This window comes from Neopelma chrysocephalum, unplaced genomic scaffold (assembly GCF_003984885.1).
Source record: "Neopelma chrysocephalum unplaced genomic scaffold, ASM398488v2 Primary Assembly neopelma1_84, whole genome shotgun sequence".
Lineage (NCBI taxonomy): Eukaryota > Metazoa > Chordata > Aves > Passeriformes > Pipridae > Neopelma > Neopelma chrysocephalum.
In genome coordinates, this window is record NW_020897746.1 from 6,444,804 (window position 1) to 6,453,776 (window position 8,973).

At 40.0% G+C, this 8,973-nt stretch overlaps 1 long non-coding RNA gene across 1 annotated transcript; it reads right to left on the bottom strand.

The window, feature by feature from the left end:
* Positions 1–5,405: 5,405 nt before the first annotated feature.
* Positions 5,406–7,609, bottom strand: LOC113971721. The gene is made up of 3 exons (XR_003535633.1): positions 7,527–7,609; positions 7,204–7,285; positions 5,406–5,629 (listed from the first exon to the last, which is right to left on the bottom strand). It is a non-coding gene; the product is annotated as an uncharacterized LOC113971721 (long non-coding RNA).
* Between the last annotated feature and the right edge of the window lie 1,364 nt (positions 7,610–8,973).

The following is an 8,973-nucleotide window of genomic DNA, read 5'->3' on the forward strand; positions in this document are numbered from 1 at the left end:
GCTGTTTCCAGATTTTTCCAGTGTTCAAGCAAAATTTGATTTTGTAGTGATGACATAGGTGGGAAGGGCAGGAGTGATGTATCCTTGGAGGAACAGTTGGGAGAACTCAGCATGGCCTTGCAGGGAAGCTGGGGAAAGGAGCCTGTTCAAGGACTGGTTGCATGGCTGGATTTCTTCCTCTCCTCTTTTGTTCTGCTTTCTGTTTTACCTGGGGCTTATCTTGTTTCTATAGAGACCCCTGGTGGCCTAGTGGTTAGCATGCAGGACTCTCACTGCTGCGACCCGGGTTCGATTCCTCGGTCTCCCGGGTAGATGGAACCCGTTAGCCCTGTGTGGCCATCCATCTATGAGAAGGTCACTCTAAACAAACCTACGTCCTGAGGACCTCACTGCCATTGTCCAAGCTTGCTTGGCCCCGGCAGATGAACCTTAGGATTAAAGGGTGGGCTCAGTTCAGCGCAGGCTGTGTCTCACCTAAAAAATCCATTGCGCAGGCTGGAAAGGTAAAAGACCTTTCCCCAGATCTTCGTTCGTGAAGACTGGCCATTATTATTATTATTATATATTATATCTTGTTTCTATACACATATACATAAATCCATTTTCAGCTTCTCCAAAGTAAGGCCTGAATTCCTCTGCCTTGTATAATTTTACTGTGTATTAAGATGGCATCTGCAAGCCCAGCCACAGACCAGAGCCCCTTTGCTGTAGGCAGTAGGCAAGCACAAAGCTAAGGTATGTTGTCTTCCCCAAAATGCTTGCAAGGTTATATTTTAGAAAAGGAAATCCATTTTCTTCAGCTTTGTCTCTCGTTCTGAGGTGGTAAGTTAATCTATTCTGCTGTTTAGCTGTGAGTTAGACTCTAAAGTCATTTGAAGAGTATGGAAGAGGGTTAAAAAATTGTAACGATCTTATAAAAACTTAAAATGAGCAGGTTTCATGACCCAGTAGATTAATTCAGAGAGAATCAAGTGATACATGGCAGAGGCAAGACATCTGATGAACAGCTCCAGTACGGGAGGGCGAGTGATGTCAGCTGCATTGGAAAGTAATTGTTTGGGTACATGGCTGGCATACAAACTGCAGCAACCTGGCACTGCAGCAGCCTGACACTGCACGTGCTTCTCCCACAAAGGGGCAGCAAAAGCAGACATTTTAATATTCAACAAGCAGCACTTCAACCTCACCTAATTAATTTATATATAGACCTATCTGTTGGAGAGAGAAAACCTCTGTAAAGCTGGCGTGTTGCTACAAGTACTGCTCTGCAATTTATTCTGACTTGCAAGGTGTGAGTTTGTTGCTGGGCTGGACACACCAAGGAAGGGCAGGTAGCCCAAAACTGGCTCAGGAGGTAAGGTAGGGCATGGACTCCAAATATTTTTAGTTCTCCCAGACAGTTTCTAATTCATAGGCAGAAAATAATCACCACCTGATGGCTGCTCGTTCCAGCCTGCAAAATAAGCTGCTGGTCTCATTTTGTTTCTTTATAGACAGGTATACTCATCATCCAAAAATTGCTCACCAGATTTAGCACTAATTAGCTGCCTTCCTGGCAGTCTCTGCCCAGAGATGTAAATGAGAGAGAAACACAGATGTTAAAATATCCATTTATCCTCAGAGTTTGCTCCTTTTCTGTCTTTCCTATACTTTGTACTTGTACTTTGTTGTCATTTACATCTGTGCACTGTGAAGGTTAAGGAATGTGGCCCTTGTCTTTTGGTGAAGTGACTTTTGCAAACATTCAGTGTTTCTATGAAGCCTTGGGAACAGCCAGTTCTCAGGTGAGGCACTTTGAGGTGAAGCCACAGGTGGGGAGGATTCAAGCTCTGCTGAAGAGACTGTTATGCAGAGGAACTTTGTGAAAAGGGAAAAATTTACTGTATCCTCCTACAAGCCTATTTATCATCCTCCTGCCATGTAGGAATGCCTTCCCTTGAAGGAACCTGCCATTGGCAAATACCTGGAGCACTGGAATGTGTCCCTGGCATGCATCGACAGACCCACATGTGGATGCATCTCTAGTTCTCCTTGATCCCTATAAATCCACAAGAATCACAGGCTGTTTTTTCAAGTCTCACTTGCCCTAGGTTGTTCCAAGTGCTGTAGATAGACAAGTGTGTTAGAGAAATGTGGAGCTCTGTGGGCTTTGGGGGTCCTATCAAACCCTGTGATACAGAACAGTATTTAGGGGTTGGTGTGTTGGTAATGTGACTTCATTGTATATATATCATGTGCTGTTGGCTTGGTAAATTTTGGAAAGTAAGATATTTATATAAAGGTTAAAACTCTGCTGACTATTTGCCTGAATGAAGAGCTTAAGAGTTCAAACCTCGCTGTCTCTCTTTATATTTTCTCTGACTGCTAAATGATTTTTATTGTATTTCATTTCATTCAACAACCTTATCACAGACTTGAAATGAATTTATCCCTCGCTTTCCCTCCTCAGACAGAAGCTGATGAGGTCTCAATTTTCCAAATAGGCTTCATTTACAGTTGCAGAAACCTCTGAAAATTGAATCTGCTTTCCTTCCCCTATTTGCAGTTCTAGAGAGTAAATAGTATGAGGAACACAGCCTAGAGCTTTTTAATGGAAAGTTCTTATTTCCAGAGCTGAGAGAAATCCTTTGTCAGTGGAACAAGTACAGTGCAAAGCAATGGCTTTTCATTTTCTTTGATCCAATAATCAGAGGTTCAGTCCCAAGTAATACCCTGGCTCTGCTTGTATTGTGGTTCAACATTGCACCAGCTACTTCCAACCTGCATGGAACTGGAGCTAATAACACAGAATGAGAAAAAGCACATTTCTGATTACTATAGGGCATATATCCTACTTCATATAGCTCTTGTAAAATTATTAAAAATGAAGAACTCAATGAGTTTTAATTTGGTGGTACTTGGCAAAATATGGACTGACTCTGTTTTCTTTAGTGGGCTCTGTGGCTGTGATTGTGTATCCATGTGTTTCTCTGCTGCTATTTGGAAAGAGTCATATTTTTACAGGAGCATAACCCATTTTCCCTTTATTGTAATTGTTTTGGAATAAGAAGTAATCATCCAGGACTGAACAAGTTGCTCTACCAAACGTTCTGTTCTCAATTCTAGTAAATTGCTTTGAGAATTGAACAAAGCTCTGCTCAATCATGCAAGATATCCATTCTGAAGAATACCAGGAAAGTAAACCTGCCTTAGCCCTCTGCAATCATCTTTTTTACTTCTTAAAGATAAAACTGTAAGAGTGTGATTCCAAACGCACAGGACTTAGGAATCTTCATTCGTTAAATGAAGAAATTAGTTTGATAAAACCGCTTCATGTTCCTCATCTAAATCCCCAGACCTGGCAAGTGTTTAACTTCTCATTTATTGCTAATAGAGCAATTCTGGTTTGATAGAGCCTTCCAACTGTGGATATCAGTGTTTTTGCAGTTAGGAACGAAGGTATTGAGCTCTTTTGGAGGGAGCACGGTGGGGATGGTTTCTATCACAGGAGTAACTCACCTGTGCATTTTATTGGCACTCTGTCCACACGTATTATCTACATCCCCTGTGCTCCAGACTAAACCTCACAGGAACATATTATCCAGACAACATAGTTTCCTGTTTTTTGCTGTAAGTGCTAAGTAGATATTTGTATGGATGGGAAAAGCTCCTCTGTGATCTTTCCTTTTATGTGCAAGCACATTACCTCTAAGATTGGGATCTCAATTTTCCAACTTTTTTTTTCCCCTTTCTGTGTTGGTTTCATTTGTTGATTAAGTTATAAATTGAGTGTACAGGCTCCAGTGCCATACCATGTTCTTGTACTGATGCACAGTGTAGTCACTGGCACACGTGCTCTCCCATCTTCGTACAGGAAGGAAAAAGGGTAATGGAAGTTTTTATGGGAATGAGGAAAGAGATACTGGAGGTAGTTATTGTTCACAGAAATGCTGCATTTTTCAGAAGAATTGTGTGAAGGTTTCTTGTACTTCATCATTTCTATTTGTAGCTGTGGAAGGTAGGTAGTGACTGCTTGAAAGAAACCATCCACCTATTGAGTAAATAATATTTTATAGGCTACTATGGACTTCCTCTCCCTTTTCTTTTAAAGATTATAAAATAGCGAATATGACAGGAACGAAAAGTTAGGGTTTTGAAATCACTGGGGTGTAACAAGCTAATAATGATAGAGCCTGGGAAAAGGGCAGTGCACCTGGGAAAACACTGCCATTTTCAGAGCTGGTGTAAATACAGGTTAGAAAACCAGCTGAATAATGTCATTCATTTTATCACTACAAGGGTCTTCAAGCACTGGGCAAAGGACTGATGTGTCTTCATGGACAGCCTCTCCATGAGGCTTGTGTTGTGAAATAGCAGCACCTTTCATTAGCAGAAGCTGCTGGTTTGTGGTTTGTTCTTTCTGAAAGCTCCCACTGAAAATCTTCCCAGTGGTCTCTTAGTCTTGCAAGACACAGACAGTCAAGTCTGGTTTTTATATGTTATATAAAAGACAGGTAAAAGTTCATTTAGTGAAATCTAATTAAGAGTTTGCGCTTTTAAAAAGGACTTTTAAATAAAGGCTAGTTAATGCCTGAGAGATCATATCAAGTACAATCTGACAAAGTTCTAGGAATGTTTTCACACAAATGGAATTTGGGCAAAATTTTCTCTATGCGCTGTTTGTACATATGCAGTACACTTGAATATTGCAAGCAACTAAAATTATAAGTGGTACTTCGAAAAGGGGAGGATGGTTTTCTTAATTCAGAAAAAGAAATATCCATCTGATGGAGCTCGCTGCTGAGGTCAGTCTCATTTTGTGAGCCAGGATTCAGAGCTTATGTGGCAGTCTGGAAATCCACATGGTCACACCAGTAAAACCTGAAGATTTTCAGTAATCTGTATATATTAATAAGATTAACATGTGTAAATTAGAAGCTCTAAATGAAGAGCGCCCATTTCCTTCTAGGGAATGGAAAAATAAACAGGTGAACAATATTGTAGTGCTTTCAATTAACACTTTATCTTGTTTTTTGCAACTAAAAGTAATTGCTTCAAATATCATCTGCCCAGAAAATTGGTTGATCAATCACTGTATGTTGTTACTGTTGAAGACTTTTGCTTCATAATCTATACCCATTTAATGCTCTCTTGTGTACATACAATGTCTTGCTTCCAAGTTCTGGCGAAGGTCAGGGAAAAGTGGTTACCCAGCAATATCTGTGTATTAATATTGGAAATTTGGGCAAGGAAATGGAACCTGAGTTGATAACGAACATACAAGGTTGCAGGGAAATTCTGATATCATGAGTTTGAGAAGCTGGTGATGTCCTGGGCAAAATTCTCTCAGAAGAGTAAATAAATGTGGTATCCAAATGGAAGGACAACAGTGATGTGAAGAAACAATTATTTATCCATGTCACTGTTTATAGACAAATTTATGATGAAAGAAGAAAGATGTTAGTAATAGCTGATGTAATGAGGTTTTGAAACAACCTTCCTCTTGCAGTTGTGGAAGGCAGAAACCTTACCTGGTTTTAAGATAAAGCTTGTGGTTTGATAAAAGGGATAATTATGCTGTGGTTTCCTGTCACAGGAGGGGGTACAGGAGGAATACAAAGACTCAATTGGAGCAGTAGAAGAAAAAAAACTAAAAGAAAATAAATTTTAAATGTCATTTTTTTTACTTGATTTTAATTCAATACTATATTTCCTCATTTGAAGTCTCTTCAAAGTTAGAATTGCTCATAGTTATGCACATAATTGACTCGGGCTTTCTGGTGTCTAGAGAAGCACCTGTTCCACACTGCTTCTGGATTGTTGTCTCTTTGGATAAAAATCTTTGGGGAAAAAAATAGCCCTTTATGATGAAATATTCTGGAGCTGGTGATAGACTGGGACTACAATCCATTTCTGTAACACACTGAATTAACTGTGGGCTGATAGTCCTGAAATTTGACATTGTAAGTTCAGAGGATTTCTGGGACATATTTACAGATATTTTTAATTATAAGATTTTTCCTACTATGTGTATGTGTTTAATAATACTATACATCTAGAGAAAATAAACATGAATTTTAGACACTTCGGTGCCACATGATGGCACTTGTGTTTTCCTGTTCATCTTACTGAACTTTTCAATGGAAAATCAACTTTTTTCTAAATATTTGTTTTGGAATCAGAATGTTATGTAATGCAAAAGCAGGAATAAAAGAACCCAAACCCAACCATTTCCCTTTCCCCATTATGTGGTTTGTGGGTTTGGTTTTTGTGTTGTTTTGGATTTTTTTATCTCTTCAGACCAAAGGAAGCTATTATACCCTTTTAGAGAAATTTTGGTGGAGTCCTTTTGTTTGTTTGTTTGGGATTTTTTTGTGTGTGTGGTTGTTTTGGTTGTTTTTTTGGTTGTGTTTTTTTTTGTTTTGGTTTGGGTTTTTTTGTTTGTTTTTTTAAGAAATAATGATCCTTTTTTGGTTGTTTGGAGTGTTTGAGATAATATTGTGTTACCAGAAGTAAATTCATAATGAGAAATCTACCCGGATCTCTTTGCATGTTGATAACCATTTAACAGCAAATGCTGTTTGAGGCAGTGCCAGGGGTGGTGTGAGCAAAGTGCTGCCCCTTAACATGGGTCTGTCAGTGTGAACAGGAGGTTCAGGCTGTAAACTGAGCCTGGTCATAGAGGCAATTAATTGTTTTCCTTTTATTTCTTTCTCATTTCACTTTTTATTTCTCATTTCTGATTGCACTGTTTGCTCTTTCTCGTTTTGTTTGCTGTATCTCACACTATGGTTTTGTATTCTGAACTTTTAACCCTTACAGAAAATACCAGTAATGTTTTATTTTCACCACGTTACACATCAGTGGATTAACCGTGTCTCAGAGAACACACAACCTCTAGGTGTGTTCATTTGTATTATAAGAATGGTATTTAATCTTCATAGAGAAACTTGTATCAGAGAGGAAAAATGTTTTAATTACTGCTGGCCTAGGTAAGTGAAGCAGGTACCTTTGGAATGTAATATTGTCATGATAAAGTAGTTCTAATTTAAACTGGGTAGCCAGATTGAGCATAGACCTCAATCCTACACCAGTGCTGAGTTAGAACTAATATGAACTTGTGGCAGTCAAAAAGCTGATCAAAGAAAAGGTTATCAGGTGGTATTATGGATGCTGTTATTGGTAGCAAAAAAAGTCACCTAAATAATTTCAAGACTCTGTCACCTTTGGTGGTTTACAGTAACCTGGCTTTCAAGCACTGCAGTTCTTGCCTTATCTTGATGTGTAAAAGATCTGCAGAAACAAACTGGTCACACACACACAAAAAGCCAATTAAAAGAAATTCTTTGCTTGACAGGATGTGTTACTAGTAGCAACAGTCAACATCACTGACAGAATACTGGAAGTGTATTAGGAAAGATGTTTACCTCCTGTTTTCCTCTTCAAACTAAATTAATAGTAAATAATTTGGAGGGTGGTTTTTTTGCCCTAATCTTACAAGAGGTGGGAAAATCTTCCAAGGAAATCATAGACAAAATGGAACTAACCCTCTTTCTGATGTTTCTGAGGTCACATTTGGAAGGGAGAATCTGGAGGAAAAGACTCATTTCTTCAGTTTCTGGACCTCTTGAAATTAAAGGGAAAAAAACATCAGGGTGCTTAGGGTTTCTTTTACTGTTCCTGCTGCTCACGTGAATTTTGGATCACATCACATGTCAAAGTGCTGGACACTGCTAATCCCATGTTAGTGTTTATCTTTCTTTGATAGAAGTTTCATTGTTGCATTTTGAACGTCCTTAGAAAGGCAGTTTATGATTTGTGCGGTCCCTCAGGGGGAGACCTTCATGTCATCTTGTTTAAACAATGCTCATTGCTGCAATTGTTAATGTCCCCATCACTTCTGTGGGGTAAACCCTCCAGACACTGCACTGTCACTGTTCTCCTTGGGGCTGGGGAGTGACCCCGGTGTGTCTCTGTGACATTGCCCCCTTGATGTTTGATTGCCAAGAGACTGAGAGATAATTCCAAGATCTCCATTCCTTGGGGATAAAGTGGTCATGAGGTCAGAGAGGGTGTTTGTTCCAATCCCAGCCATCCACAGCCTCCAAAGCTTGATTTTAATTATGACTTTCAACTCCGAGCCCTTGGTTTCCTTGAACTTGAGGGAACCTTTCTGAATAGGGCTTTGATGGAATATATCAGCTCTATTTGCTTTGAGGTTTGTGTGTTTAATTTCCTTTAGGGAAGGGAGTGTCTGGGCAGTCGAGGGGATGATTGTCTTTGCCTTCTCCTGGTTGTGCCAGAGGGGAGAGGGACCAGCCTGATCCCTGGAGCTGCCTCCTCCCCGGGGAGGGAGCAGGGCCCAGTGGGGACCGCTGATATTGGGGTGACGGGGGGTAGGGTGCTGCTTGTTCTCTCAGGGGACTGAAATAGTTGTTTTTCTGAAGAACTAGAGCAGCTTGAGTGATGAGGCTCCAAGGCTGGAGGAAAGACTCTGCTCTGCAAGGGTGCAAGTGTGTGTGGAGGGTGTTTATAGACCCCTCTTAACAACATTCTTCTGGCCAGTGGATTTGAGTTCTGTCTATTGTAAGAAGTTCTTTGGTTTAGGTCACTTAAAAGAAAACTTTTAAGGGTTAAAACAGCACCCCATGTTGTTTTCAGGGAATTGCTGAAGCAGAGACAGTAGTGGCTGCTGGCTCCTGTGCAGCACTGGGGACGTGTGGGTGCAGGGATGGCCCTGGGCTCCCTCATTGCCCTTTGCTGCTCTGTCCCTGGATTTCTGAGGCACAGCTGCCTCAGATCCGATGTGTTATTGTGAGTGGCTGTTTTGATTACATCTGTTACTAGTTGCCTCTTAAAATACAGCTTTTCCTCATTTTTCTCTAATCTACTGCAAAGCTTTATTTTTATTTATTTATTTATTTATTTATTTTACAGTTGAAGTCCCTTTTTCCCAAAGAGGGAAATCCACACTTAATGTTCTGCTGCCTTTTG